At 37.6% G+C, this 12,424-nt stretch overlaps 1 protein-coding gene across 1 annotated transcript in view; it reads left to right on the top strand.

The window, feature by feature from the left end:
* The first annotated feature begins 4,639 nt into the window (after window positions 1-4,639).
* The window catches only part of ntrk3a (neurotrophic tyrosine kinase, receptor, type 3a), a 338,706-nt gene continuing 330,921 nt past the window's right edge, over window positions 4,640-12,424 (top strand). The window contains exon 1 of the mRNA XM_067435678.1: window positions 4,640-4,728. The gene's annotated coding sequence lies outside the window, so the exon portion shown is untranslated. The remainder of the gene's footprint in view (window positions 4,729-12,424) is intronic.

Genomic DNA, 12,424 nt, shown 5'->3' on the forward strand with positions numbered 1-12,424 from the left:
CCGGGTTAGGTTGACAGCTGTTCAGTAATTCAATACATGAAATTTTCTCACTACAAAATATTTCACGGTCAACTGTTAGTGGTATTATAAAAAAGAGAAAACAATTGGGAACAACAGTAACTCAGCCATGAAGTTTTAGGCCACGTAAAATCAAAGAGCGGGGCCAGCGCATACTGAGGCGCACAGTGTGCAGAAGTCGCCGACTTTCAGCAGTCAATAGCTACAGGCCTCTAAACTTTGTGTGGCCTTCAGATTAGCTCAAGAACAGTGCGTAGAGAACTTCATGGAAGTGTTGGATGCTGCGGTGTAAAGAGGAGACGTGTTCTCTGATGAATGAGTCTGGGTTTGGCAGTTGCCAGGAGAACGGGACTTGCCTGAAGACATTGTGTGAAGTGTAAAGTTTGGTGAAGGTGGGATTATGGTGTGGGGTTGTTATTCAGGGGTTAGGCTTGGCTCTTTAGTTCCAGTGAAAGGAACTCTAAATGCTTCAGCATATCAAGACATTTTGGATAATTTCATGCTCCCAAATTTGTTTGATCAGTTTAGGGATGGCCCCTTCCAATTCCAACATGACTGAGCACCAGTGCACAAAGCAAGGTCCATAAAGAGATGGATGAGCTAGTTTGGTGTGGAGGAACTTGACTGGCCTGCACAGAGTCCTGACCTAAACCCGATAGAACACCTTTGGGATGAATTAGAGCAGAGGTTGCGAGACCAGGCCTTCTCGTCCGACATCAGTGCCTGACCTCACAAATGTACTTGTAGAAGAATGGTCAACATTTTTCGAAAACACACTCCTAAACCTTCTGGGCCAATTTGCAACCCTAAAGGCAGGTGTCTCAAAACTTTTGCCAAATGTGTGTGTGTGTGTGTGTGTGTGTGTGTGTGTGTGTGTGTGTGTGTGTGTGTGTGTGTGTGTGTGTGTGTGTGTGTGTGTGTGTGTGTGTGTGTGTGTGTGTGTGTGTGTGTGTGTGTGTGTGTGTGTGTGTTCATGTTTTCTATCCTGGTGTGGACAATGCACACAGACTCATAGGGACTCATGTCACTGTGGGGACCTAAGTTAAGGTCCCCATGAGGAAATAAGCTTATAAATCATACAGAATTAGTTTTTTTGAAAATGTAAATATTCTGAAAGTTTTCTGTGATAGGTTTAGGGGTAGGGTTAGTGTAAGGGGATAGAATATACAGTTTGTACAGTATAAAAACCATGACATCTATGGAGAATCCCCACAAAGATAGTAAACCAGACATGCGTGTGTGTGTGAACTAAAACTCAAGCCATATACAGTAAATGCATATGTTCTGATTTCAGGTCACCTGAACCAAGACCTTTACCATCCTCTTCGATCTGCAGTATGACAGGAAAATAACCCAAGGATCCCACTGTGACGGCTCAACAGAGAGCTGTTTTCTCCGGGCTTGTAATCTTCATCCTTTGACCCCACTTTGTGTAGGTCCATCTTCTCCATTACCAGCAGATGTTCTTCCAGCCTTGTTGGAGTCATCCCAGACACACCCATCAACCTCCTGAGAATGACAGTGGGGTTTTAAAACGGTTCCACTGGTTGGTTAAAAGACATGAGCTCTGCTAGTAGAAAGCAAAACTGTCCCTATGGGTGCCCTAAAATGGATTCCTGACATTGATGAATTGGCCTGAATGAGGGACATGATTATATTTCACCCTTAACATTAGACATAGTGCAAGTCAATGCCCTTTGGAACACAAAAACAGAAGCAAAAAATACCTAAACACGGAATCATATTAGGCGTACTGTGACATTTTGTTTCCACACGGGAAATGAGTCTCCTCATTGGCTGTAAATAATTGTATGCTAAATCACTGGTGCTTCATGAATGCAGATCCCTGAGGAAAATCCTTGTTATATGCACCAAGAAGGGCAATTGTACATAGATTTTTTTAGCCATATTTGTTTGAGCCATTTGATAAAAATTATGTCATTTCAAAATTAAAATCGCTTGCATCACCTTAATATTAACTTAAATGTTTAATAATAATATTAAAGAGACAAGATTCATAGTAAGATTTATAGTCAAAACATAAATAATTATTATTAGGGAAAATTCTAGGTATGGTTTCAAACTACCATTCACATGTTTGGGTTCAGTAGTATTGTCTTGTTATGGCTGTAAGTCTGTTATGCTCAAAGCTGCTTTTATTTGATCAAATATACAGTAAAATTGTGAAATATTTAATACTTATAATTTAAAATGTAATTTATTCCTATGATGCTAAGCTGAATTTTCAGCATCATTACTCCAGTCTTCAGTGTCACATGATCCTTCTGAAATCATTCTAAAATGCTTATAATGTGCAATAAATATTTCATATTCGTAATTATTATTAATGTTGAAAACAGTTGTGCTGCTACTTAATATTTTCACAGAAAAGTGGAGAAAAAAATTTAAGATTTTTTTTATGATCAGGATTATTTTTATATTTAAATGTATTGTAACTATGTAAAGATTATGTTTAAGTAATTTTATGGACACATTGAATACACTATTTATTTAAATATTAAAAAAATATTAATTATTAGAATTATAAATATTAAAAAATTACCTTACCTGACTGGAAACAATCATCTCATAGAATGGCTTGTGTAGTTAATTGTTGTTAATTGGCTTGTAGCAAACACCCCTCAGCCAATTTGCAGTACATTATCACTACTGACTGCAGAATATGCGTAACTCAAAGCTAGAACAGTGAGCAAAAATCAATTTAGTCCGTTGATCAATTTATCAACGGGTCTTGTGTTAGCGTCCCACAACTTGGACCATTAGGTGACCACCAGTTTAATCACACCCTTGTTTAATTTAACTCTTTTTCAAAAGCTAAATCAAGAACAGCATTCCCTCTGATGCATTTATTCACATGTTGCTCTTTCTGTCACAGCGCAGACATACAGGTTTGTGGCTATGTGACTTGTTTCTGTTTTAGACTGTATCCTTCCATTCGGCGATTTCAGGGAACGGAGAAATGTAATGAAGAGGGAGTGTCTCCTTTCGCCCACACTGAGGCCACACACATGCTGTTACTCAGAGAGGGCGAGAAACAGACAGAGGGAAAGGGATCTTACACAGGTTGAATCACACCGCTTCAAAACTAACTGACTCAGTAGCATAAACTTATGCAATTGTTCCACACACACACACACACACACACACACACACACACACACACACACACACACACACACACACACACACACACACACACACACACACACACACACACACACACACACACACACACACACACACAATAAATAAATAATAATGATGCCTATAAATATTACTATTATTATATAAAAAATGCTTATATTATAGTAGTTCATTTAAAAGTCAATTATGTAAAAAAGAGAAAAATGACATGCCTTTAATGCATATGAACAATTAAAGAAATCTATATTTATTATCTTTTAATAGTAATGTAACTGTTATAAGAGCATATTTAAGATAAATGCAATATCATCTAAGTTCCTGATTAGTTTTGCGTAGATCAGGAGTTTTCAAACGGGGGTCCATGGAAAAGTCTAAAGAAAAGAAAAACTGTCTAAAAATATAAAAATAAATAAATAATACAAATTAAGATGAATTAACTAAATACACCAATTATATATATATATATATATATATATATATATATATATATATATATATATATATATATATATATATATATACAGCATAGTGCAGTCAGTAGGGAAAAAAACATAATAGAAACTAAATACTTCCAAATACTGTTATGCGTATTAAAGCTACATAAATGTAATTTTTCTGTCTGCTAGAGATTGCCTATCAGCGGCGTAGTTTGATGACGCCAAGTTTGAGTTTAGAATCTTGTGACATGTGGTCTTCACCTCACAGTCGGTGGAAAAGAATCGGGATAGGACTCTGAGGATAGAAATCATGTTCATGGATGTGGTTATTAACATTACTGTAGTGTGAAGCAGAGCAGGGCTGAGTGTTGAGGAGCTGAGCAAGGCCGCTGGAGAGATTTTTACTCAAACACACGCAGCGGGACTTTTATTAGGACGGGACACAGTCGCCGGCGCCATTTCCGTTTTTCTGGTCATGATTATGAGGTAACAGAGCTCTGTTTAATTATATTAGATACATTTAAGTGTGTTTAAAATGATGTTATGACGTTACTCAGCGGCTGCTGTGACACTTGTTCACACTGCTAAGAGTAAAGTATTTCTGCCCCCCCCCCCCCCCCCCAAAAAAAAAAACGAGGGTAACGCCGATATGACGCAATTGACAGGCGACTCCCTCAGGTGTCCCGGTTCCTTGGTTAAAATAGCAATTTTCTCACAATTTACATATAGTGTATCTTTAATAATATTCACAGAATATATCTTTATACATGAAATTTTATGACTTTTAAATTTTAGAATGGGGAGCCCTCACACCAGAATGATGATATTTTGTGGTCCATGGCATGTCAAAACCAGACTGACAAACCCAGGTGTTGATCAACACCATCCTAGTGTTTACATGTAAACATCCATATGAATTACAATAAATATGCACTGGCCCTTTAAGACAGCCATTTTGTCACTTTCTATTTAAGAGGGCCTGCCAATCATATTCTCAGTCAGTCAATCTGCAGGTAGATGCCAAACAATGTGGATTACAAACAAAAACTCTCAGATGGATTTTATACAATACAAGAAACACCCCCAAACCACATCTCTTCAGGAAAGGGTTTGATTTATTTTGTTATGTCCACCTGGGTGTTCTTGGGATTTGTAGAAATGCCTTTACTTGAGCTGGGTGTATGGTGAAGCCAAATTTCTGGCTGTCAATGCATTGGGCATAGTTGCTTTTATCCTCTAATACAGAAAGTATTGGGCATCTTGAATCTTATTATTTGAAACTATTGCCATGTTTATTTGTTGGATTGAGTGTTTACTATGATTGATTTGCTGATGGGTTTGTCTTGTCTCTGGGCCAGATGAGCTTTTGAGTTGTCTTTAACAAAGTATTTGTGTCCCTATGGAATGGAATGTTCTGGTGATTGAGAGCGTTTTTAATTTTTAAGCTTATTTAATGTTTATTTACTGTCCTGATGAATTGTGTAGCATGTGGCCATTTAGTTAGGTGGTACTTAATGGCAAGAAAACAGATGATATTTTTGATCTTTATGAATGTGAAATATATATATATATATATATATATATATATATATATATATATATATATATATATATATTAGCAGTGGGTTTTAAACATCCGTCTTAAAGTAGAATAGTTTTGTCTCTTTATTTATTAAAGTCTCTTCTCATAATATTTTAGAGTACTTCTTGGATAAATAAGTGGAAAAAATTAAATCCACAGATAAACAGAAGATATTTGTGCCCTTTATGAAAATAATTATACATCTAGTTTTTTTTTTCTAGCAATGGTTTTAAATATCAGTCTTAAAGTAGAATAATTTTGTTTCTACATTTAAAAAACAATTCTCTTAACATTCCAATATCATATTTTACAGTACTTCTTGGACAAATAAGTGAACGTGTGTGTGTGTGTGTGTGTGTGTGTGTGTGTGTGTGTGTGTGTGTGTGTGTGTGTGTGTGTGTGTGTGTGTGTGTGTGTGTGTGTGTGTGTGTGTGTGTGTGTGTGTGTGTGTGTGTGTGCTTGATGAAAAGCTCTAATGTATCGTTAAATGATATGTTCCATGTGACAACCGTGTGACAACATGCTCTCTTATTGCATTATTATTATTGATGTGTATATTCAATGAAGTACATTTTATTCCCCCTAGGAAATAATTGTGGAATGATGTATTTACTAAGTTTTTGCATTCAAGGCTTGCTTATGCAGAAATTAACTTTTAAATGCCTAAGCTTAAAGTAAACTAGAAGTCATCATAAGGATGAATGACTGTACAGAACACATGGATGTTTTTCTCTCTCAAGTTTCCTCATTACGTCACCAGCAGAGCTGTCTTAAGTTTTCACTCCTTGAGCCATCTGTTGCTCCAACTGTTGCTTTCCCTTCTTGAGATAAGACGTCACTCTGGGAGCCCATTTGCATCTGTCTTGCCTGGTCTCATCACAATTGCTCAGCACTAAATTCAGGTGTAAATGGGGCTCAACGTTTTGAGATGACCATTCTAACCATATTTGTAGGCAGTGTTGGGGGTAACGGCAACCCAATCTCACGTCCAATTGTGCGTATTTTACGAGGTGGCTATTTTGAATGAATTTGTAAATGTCCTAACCTCAAACACCCGCCACTGCAGTTTAGACAAATCGTACAAATTCATGCAACTGACGTTGTACAAATTTGTATGAATTAGCCACCTGGTCCTAGCCTGACAAGCCAAACCCACATCAAGATGTTTGGTCTGGAAACTCACCATAGACAGGGCTCAATCCGAGGGGCGGGATAAACGGTTGTCTTTCAAACTCCTTCTGCACGGCGTGCACACAATTGGATAGCGCTACAACCAACCAGAGCTAGTTGAAAAGATTAAACTTTCGTCGTATCCAGTTGGCAAAACTCAGAACACATCTTCCCTTCTTAAGAATGACTTCAGTGCTGTTCTTTTCTCAGACAAAAGCTTAACTCCAAGTGTTGCAGAGTCGTTGATTCGAAAGACCGCCATTCGCCAGTTTCTGTGTTTCTGTGTTTACATTATGTTAAGCCCCGCCCAGCGACTCTATACACGATGTGATTGGCCCGACCAGAGTTTGGTTTTTACAGCTCAGAAGGGTATTGAGAGTTGCTAGACGACATTCGCGGGCAGATTAGATTTGCTGCCGCTAGGGTGCGTCTAGATTTCTAGGATAACCTGGTACAAATACGTGATACAGATACGTTGTATTGATTGTGAAATCATGTTGGCAACGTTACGTAATCAGATTACTTCAATGTTATTAATGTTACTTTTAAATTTACAATAATAAACAAGTAGCTTAAAGCAAGTTACTTGTTCTCATTTATTGACTGACACCTCTCCTGTCTCCATGTTGAGACAAAAAATTAGTGCGGTACAGATGTGTTGTATTTTTTTAAAAGGAAATAACATGATTTTGTATTTGTAACACATTGCTTTTATAAGTAATTTTCCCTTACACTGACTGTTTGTGGGTAGTCTGTGTTGCATTAGATAAATTAATTCACAAGAAGAAAACCAAATATGCATGTCTTTAATGCTGAAATATGCTGATAATTTGGCTTTAAAGGACACTTCACAAAGGAAACACCAACCCGACGTCAAAGAACTAGCAGTGATGAAAGCCAACTAGTGATGTGTGATTTGTTCATTTTGAACGAATTGTTCGAACACTGGGCATCATAAATGTTTAATGCCCATATCTTCTGATGATTTTATAATAATAAATATATTACAACATGCAGTCAATAATACGACTGTAATGTTGTATATGTTGCGAGACACAGAACCGGGAAGCGGTCATGTGACAAAAGAACGAGACTCAGAGTCAGACACGAAGATTCGAGAGATGAACACATTTTTTTATTCCAAAAGTACTAAATGTGTTGAAAAATGTAACTTGGCTGTACAGTCGTTTTGGAGAAAACGGTGATGTACTTCCTGGTTCTAGTAAGAACTCGAGCTGCTGCGTTTTGGACTAGTTAGAGTTTGTTTATTAAGCAAGCAGGGCAACCACCCAGTAGAGCATTACAATAATCTAGCCTTGAGCTTATGAAAGCATGTACTAACTGTTCAGCATTTTGCATTGAAAGCATGTGCCGTAATTTAGATATATTTTTAAGATGGTAGAATGCAGTTTTAAAGCTGCTAGAAACGTGGCTTTCAAATGAAAGATTCGTATCAAAGAGCACATCCAGGTTCCTCACTGACGACGAGGGCTTGACAGAGCACTCATCAAGTGTTAGAGAATATTCAAGGTTACTACTTGTGGTGTTTTAATTTGCAGTTAATTACCATTCATCCAATTTTTTTCTTGTGAATTGGTAAGTTTCGTCAGGGCGCAAAGAAATATAGAGCTTAGTATTGTCAGCATAACAATAAAAACTAACGCCATGCTTCCTAATGATATCTGCCAGTGGTAGCGTACAGGGTGAAAAGCAACGGTCCTAACACTGAGCCTTGCGGTACTCCAAACCGAACTTGTGATCGGTGTGACATCTCTTAATTTACTGCAACAAACTGATTATGGCCGGATAAGAATGATTTAAACCATGCCAATGCAATTCCACTAATGCCAACATAATTTTCGAGTCTATTCAAAAAAATGTTGTGGTCGATAGTGTCGCTGAATGCAGCGCTAAAATCTGGTAATACTACTAGAGAGATACAACCACGATCAGATGATAAGAGTAAATAATTTGTAACTCTGATGAGATCAGTCTCAGTACTATGATACGGTCTAAATCCTGACTGGAAATCCTCACAGATATCATTTCTTTCTAAAAAGGAACATAATTGTGAAGACACTGCCTTTTCTAGTATTATAATTTTTTTGACTTGGAAAAAAGATTTGTTCATTTTGCTGAACAAGATTCAAAGATCTGAGACCGTAAAATGATCGGAACTTCCCACTACTAACGCCAATAGTATTATTGCCTCTTGTCGCCCCCTTTTGTGCAAAACAGTTGCACTTGAACACAGAGAGAACTACAGCTGACTGTTAGCTAGCATGTACATTCTGCACTTGCATGTGAAGGAGACAACTGTACATTTCTGCAGATATGTTCTTCTCTATTAATCATTCAAAAGGGAAACCAACGCTACAGGATGCAGGTACACAAAGCGGCAACAAATCAGCCTACGCTTAAATCAGCACTAGGTAACATACGGGGTATCATACGGGGTAACACACTAGGTATAAATAGACATACGGGGTCCGCGGGTTATGAGACGACCCACGGATCACTAGTTCAGGGCTATCAGGGTTGTCATGTCAACAAATGCACGCGAGATGGCATCCCCTGTTGTAGGATGACAGATCTTACGACAGTAGTTGAGGACATTATTTTTTCCTGTAGGGGGACCCCGAGAGCAAAAGTAGCCAAGTGCGGCTTTAACGTTATCTTTTTGAATATCAATCCTGCTGATCATGTTATTTATTCATGTTAATATTAAACATTTCGCCCAGGAACATTTGGGTAAGATGACATAAAATTAGAACATCCTTCTATCTTTACCGTTTCTACTTCTTTGCTCGCTGTTTCGCTATTATTCCCGTGCATTGACTCATTCGGTAAGCTGAACAGCCAATCCGAGATCTCTCTCTCTCACACACACAGCCTGACGGTGATTCTACATGCTGAATCAGCCCAAAAAACACAGACGGTGTCCGACTAGAGCCAATGGTGTGGAACACACACACAAAAAAATAAGACGGCCGACACTCAAAAATGGCCCAACATTGCCCGGCGGCTGATTGTCGGCTTGGTGTGTCCCGGGCTTTAGAGCCAATAAGAAAAGTAAAGCTTGAATGACCCTCTAGTTTCTTATCTTCACTTCTCTTTGCTGAGGTGACATAATACAGAAATCTACATATGGTGCCATGACCTTATTATCTGAGAGCACACTCTTATTCCATTATTAGTTTAAGGTCCTATTTGATTAAAAGAGCATTAAAATCTTACAGTATCACTCCTCACAGGGGTATCAGTTTGTATTATAAATATATCCATCTCTCCTTGGTTTTTGATCCCTATTGATGAACCCTCAGCAAAGAGCAGAGAAAAATGTTAGTGTGTGTTTGTGAATAAATATGTATGTATGCATGCAAGCTTGTATGTATGTATTTTCATGTAGACCAGTAATGTGTTTTACAAGTCATGGGAGATTTGTATTTATTTATGTATGTAAATACATGTATGTTTTTGATTACATTATATTGCTGGTGTGTTTATGAGTTCATCTTAAGCCCTGTTCTGGCTGGACTGTTTTTCCCTGAGGAGGTCACATACTTATTTGTTTTACAGAAGATTTTTTTCCATTTGAATGAAACAAATGGTTTTTGGCTAACTCAGAGGTCTGCAGAGAAATCTAATCCCATTTGGATGGGAATGTCTGTTGTTGGGGTTTATTATTAATTAATTAATTTTGACATTTTTGGAGCATCTGGTGCAACTTCATTATGGATTTAGACTTTAAGTTCTGTTTATTTTATTGGGCTTCAGTTCTTCTGAGAGCCCAATCCTGAATTAAACCTAAATAATCACAGTCCTGCTAATAACTCAAATGTAACTTGATTTTACTGGTAACACTTTACAGTGAGGCTTCAGTAACTACATTCTTTAACAACTAACAAAAATCCATACTTCAAAATTTGTTTTAATTATATAGTATTATTGTATTAAATACCGTAATATTGCATGACACAGGTGCACTTAGGGCGTGTCCGATTTCAATTCACTTTATTTCACAAGGTAGCAATGTGTCTAATGCACAATGATGAAGTGACGTATTACTCCGTTACTGCAGGCTGAAAACGAAACAATAATAACTGTAATCTGCTAAACTTGAAATGGCTCAGTGATCTGCTCAAACTGACCCCTTCCAAGCTTCAAAAGGTAACAAAATATATGTTATTCTTCTGTAACTGTTACACTAATTTCAGGAGAGTTTTATATTATTGTGACAGGTAGAGATCCATCCGTGTTAGATATAGATCCGGGTCACTAAAGACCTGAAGATGTAAGAATTATTGGCAAAACAGTCATGCATTTAAGGGTTAAAAATGTTTGTGCTGCTGCACACTCATGTGTGTGTAATAAGCAGAGTGTACACGTGTTATGTACCCACCTATAGGTACATATTACTAACGTGCCCTTTAAATAACACAATCTATTGACTTTAGACCATGTTTTTGTTGGTCAATGCGCCTGAACACACCTTGTTGGGTGTGGATGAACAGATGGGTGCAAGTGCATTTGCTATTTAAATAACATGGCGCTGGATGTGAAAATGATAACTCTGTCGGACTGAAACTAGCAAAACACACTTGCGTTGTGCCTGGTGCAACCATAGGACAATATATGACATCATGTAGTGATGAAAACACAAGTAACTAAAACATAGGTCACAAAATCTCCTGGGTCCATGGACTTACAGCAGAGCACTTCACTCTTGATTTCAAGTAGCCTTATTTATTTTGCCAATATCTGCTGTAAATCTGTTTAATTATTTTTGCCTCAGATTTACATGTTTGTGTATGATTAAACTATTTAGTATTTTTGCAGTAAAACATACAAAAGCCACTAGGCCAGTGTTATATATTTTGTTCAGTTGAGTTCTTACAATATCCCAAATGTTTCCAACTATTTGTAAATTGTTAGAAAATTGCTATTTTAACCAATGAACCGGGACGTCTGAGGGAGTTGCCTGTCAATTGCGTCATATCTATATTACCCTCGGTAAAGAAGCTCTTTATTCTTAGCAGTGTGAACAAGTCACAGCAGCCACTGAGTGAACGCACAGAGTAACGTCATAACATCATTTTAAACACAACTAAATGTATCTAATATGATAACCAGAGCTGTATTACCTCATACTCATGACGTAAAGGCGAAAATGGTGTCGGCGACTGTGTCCCATCATAATAAAAGTCCCGCTGCTCGCGAGGCGTGTTTGTGTAACAATCTCTTCCGCGGCCTTGCTCAGCTCCTCAACACTCAGCCCTGCTCTGCTTCACACTACTGTAACGTTAATAACCGCATCCATGAACATGATTTCTGCCCGAGTCCTATCCCGCTTTTCCACTGGCTGTGAGGTGAAGACCACATGTCCCAAGATTCTGAGCTCAAACATGGCGTCATTAAACTACGCCTTTGTTTTGAATAGACGCCCTCTAGCAGATTTAAAAGTTACACTGTGCAGCTTTAAATGTTTTAAAATTTGGAGGGCAAATTTGTGCAAACTGGTGTAGGTGTTATCAATATGGAAAAATTCTACCAATAAGCCCTTTTGAAGCCAAAAGTTTTTGTAAAAAGAAACAACCCACTCTAAATAGTGTTTAGTGTTTGTATGTGAGTTTTTTTCTCTTTCAATGTGTTTAAGATAAGCACTTAATGTGTTGCTAACTTGCTACTATGTAAAAGAAATACTAAAAACTACACGGCACATTGCAAGTGCAATAAAACTAAATTGCAAGATTGTTTTAAATGATAGAAAATGTAAAGGGTGAAATAAGAGAGCATTAAGATGCAACCCAGTTTGTGAAGAGTACATTTAATCGCAGTCCTCTGAATTCAGCATGCTCTGTTAAGCAAAGTTAACCAACCAACAACCTTCCCAAATGTTGCCTGTCTAGAAACAGTTTTCTGAGACCATTTGTTTCTTACGCTGGAGCTGTCAACAAAAACTTGCTTAATCATTCATCAGGATGTTCATTAATTGCCTGTTGAGTTCTAAGTAGAATAAAGGAGCATGCTAAAAGTGGCATGTTGTGTTTGT

This window comes from Pseudorasbora parva, chromosome 25, assembly GCF_024679245.1.
Source record: "Pseudorasbora parva isolate DD20220531a chromosome 25, ASM2467924v1, whole genome shotgun sequence".
Taxonomy (NCBI): domain Eukaryota; kingdom Metazoa; phylum Chordata; class Actinopteri; order Cypriniformes; family Gobionidae; genus Pseudorasbora; species Pseudorasbora parva.